The following is a 3,838-nucleotide window of genomic DNA, read 5'->3' as shown; positions in this document are numbered from 1 at the left end:
AATTGTTCATTTGAAATGACAAACAGCAAAATTTACTTGTACATAACCACAATGTATAGTAAGAAATCTATATGGCTCAATGAGGTAAAATTTAGACATGTGTTGCTTAGATTTTCATCTTCACATAATTTAGAGTCATCTGATTAGACAAAACCTCAGATGAGGAATTCCTCCCACCAGGTGGACATGTCTTTAGGGTATTTCTTAATTACTACATTGAGTAGCAGGGCTCATCTTTTTTAAAATCATTTTTATTTAATCATTTCTGTATTTACATTTCAAATGTTATTCTTTTCCCCCCTCTTCCATTCCTTACCAACCTGCCCTTACATCCATGAAGATGCACCCACTCCCAACCACCCACTCCCAGTGCAATGCCTTGGCCTTCCCATACACTGGGAAAAGGAGACTTTAGTGGAACAAAGATAACCCAATCACAAAAAAAACACACAATGTATACACTTACTGATAAGCTGATACTAGCCCCAAAGTTCAATAACCAAGAAACAATTCACAGACCTTATGAAGCTCAAAAAGAATTAAAACTAAAATGTGGATGCATCAGTTCTTCTTGGAAGAAAGAACAAAATACTCACAGGAGGAAATACAGGGACAAAAGGTGGAGCAGAGACCAAAGAAAAGATTGTCCAGAGACTACCTCAACTGGGGATTCATTCCATATGCAGCCACCAACCTGGTCACTATTTCTGAAGCCAAGAAGTGCTTACTGGCAGCAGCTTGATATGAAGACCTTCTCCGAGACTCTGCCAGAGCCATACTAATACCGATGAAGATGCTCGCAGCTGACAATTGCACTAAACAACAGGACCCTAATAAAGAAGCTAGAGAAAAGACTAAAGGAGCTGAAAGGTTCTGAAACCTCATGGGAAGAACAAAATTATCAACTAATCATACCCTGCAGAGCGCCCAGGGACTAAAACACAAACCTATGAGCATACATGGAGAGATCCAGGTCTTTTGCATATGTAGCAGAAGATGGCACTGTCTGGTGTAAACAAGAGGAAAGGCCTTTGGTCCAAAGGGTTCATTTTATCCATGGACAAGGCCATCCCAAGATAAGTGGGGCTTGAACCACACACACACACACACACAGACACACACACACACACACACACACACACACATACACACACACACAACCACACATACCATTGCATAGTAAGCTAGAGAGAACAAATCAGTAACTTTGCTCCTACCTTGAGTTCTGTTTTGGGTTCACTTGATGATGAAATACAGTTAGCCAAATAAATATTTCATGGTTTCAGGTTGCATTTGGCTTGTTTTAAAGATAAACAGAAGAAACAAAATTAGGAGAAAAGGTATATGTACTATCATGTACATAACATTAACTGGTCAAAGATTGAATCAGAGTGATAATAAGAAATAAATCCAATAAAAGATTCTTTGAGTGAAATGCTTATACTTGTAATTTTCTATCATCAAATTCATTTATTCTAAAAGCCTCTGTGATGAGAAAAGACATCAGTCTGAGCATCATTCTTCTGCTCATTTTACCCAAATATTTGGAAGGCATATGTTCAAATTTATATCCTTGTGGGAAATGTGTTCTCTAAAATAGTATCATATGCCGTTTGGGCTTTCATATGCATAGATACCAAAGGAGGGGTTCTTTACAGCTTCCCCCAAAACAGTGATACAGAATAGGGGCTATGAATTTACACTCGGTGAACTACAGGTATTTTCCTAGTGAGAGACTTCATTTCTCCGAGGAAAAGCATTAACAATACCTATCACATCCGTGGCATTCAAGATAGGTGAATGGCAGGCAGGACCGAAATCAAGTTTCCATTGTCATCATCAACTTTCTCATTCATCAACCGCAGATCAGGTCTTTGTGCATATGTTAAATGAAAAGAAGAAGAAAAAAAACTCACTACTAAGAGAGGATTGATGGATAATTTTAACTATCCCACAGATTTTGTAAAGAATGACCCAGTAAAAAACATTAGGACTCAACCCAAGCTCTGCTGTTACTGTAATCAGTAGTAGATCCCATTATAGTGCCTCTTCTTTGTCAAATGTGTTCCAATTGAAAGCTTAAAGAGGATGAAAAGGAGCTCTGATGAGCATTGCTCACATGGGAAGCATGTGCTTTGTCTCAATAAGCCCATTAGTCATAAGAATGGCAAACTAAAAAGAATAAAGTAGACAAATGTGGCATCTAACCTCTACCTCCTGTTCTTCTATGTCAGTGAACAGATCTCCACAAAAACGTTCTGGTGTGTGTGTGTGTGTGTGTGTGTGTGTGTGTGTGTGTGTTTGTGTTGATTATACTTATTGTTTACAAAGTGATGCGATAAAACGTTGTGTGATACATATCTAAAATGGTATTGCCAGTGCTAGAAATTTAAAATCTATTTGTTTTCTTACCTACTAACTTACCAAAAGTCTCCAAACTTTTCCATGGTCTATACAGGGATGCAAATTAGAACTGAGTTTGGGAGTAAACTTCTGGTTACTATGGTACCAGGAACTTTTTTTTAAGCCCAGCATCCATAAGCATTAAACTCTATTTCCCATTAATGATAGTACTTTAACCTTCACAACAGGTTGCAAGACTGTAAAAGGAAAATTCAGTGCTGATGATTTTGAATATGAACAAAGGGCACTAAAATTTCAAGGCTGGACTCTGAGTGTGTGAATTTATATCCAAGTGGTAGTAAAATAGCATATTAAGGAAGATTTCTCTGCTGTTATTTATTACCCATTCGTTGTTCCTTAGTGAAAATAAAACTGGATGCATATAGAGGCCATGTGCAAGTAACATCAGTGAAGAGGCAAATACCTACAATAAAGCAGGGCCCTTATTTTAGTCGCATTAATGGAGAGAAAGCATAGCATATGCCTAGCTCAAGAGATCAGTAAACTGGCATCTAAAGAATCACAAGTAATTTTCTCTCTTTGTAATTTTCTAATGTAATTAATTTACTATCATAATATTCTAGTAGGAATACTTGAAACTAAAATGTGTGGAAAGCCATATTAATCAGTGATTCCATGATGTAGCCTGTCATCTAGTTATCAGGAGGTACAAAAGTAACAGACACTAATATTTTCTGGTCATTATGTGTCTTAGTATTCTGTTTGAATAAACCAATAATTTCTTCAAAATTCTGTGGAATGAATCTGAGAAACCACATCATAAAATACTCATGTGTCAGTGAAATGAAAGTAAAATATTTTCTTTTGAATTTATATATCATTTAATCTCATAGTAATAGTGCCTATACTGTTCAAATCAAAGACCTATAATACAACCTAGATTTCTAGGAATATAATACAGAAATAGATGTTTTGACAATGAAGCTACATCTTTAATCTAAATAGCAGTGTTACACATATTACAGCATCTACTTATCATTCTACATGGTTTGTATGAATTGGTCAATTTCTAAATTGGCTTTATCATCATAAAATATACCAACATATAGTAAAAATAAAATGAATAAGAACCCAGGTAGCAAATACAAAAAACAAAATACAGGTTTTTTTTATTATTATTCACTGTGTATAACACTTGTATTAGTTACTACAGCCAAGAACTCATGCTTACACAGTTAGTACTTGGCTACTGAACTACATTGGTACCTCTTAGAGTACAGGTTGATATAATTAGAAATTTACTATGAAATAAGGATAGGAAAGTTAGAAAACTAAATATAAAAACTATAGGCAGTCATTGTAAATGTGATCCTAAGAAATAAGTATCAACCATAATTGTAGGCATCATACTTTCTCTTTTATTGATAAATATTTTGGAATGGATAGGGTTGGGAAATCCTCATGGAGACAGGGA

This window comes from Micromys minutus, assembly GCF_963924665.1.
Source record: "Micromys minutus genome assembly, chromosome: 5".
In the NCBI taxonomy this organism is placed as follows: Eukaryota; Metazoa; Chordata; class Mammalia; order Rodentia; family Muridae; genus Micromys; species Micromys minutus.
This window is presented reverse-complemented; position numbering follows the sequence as displayed.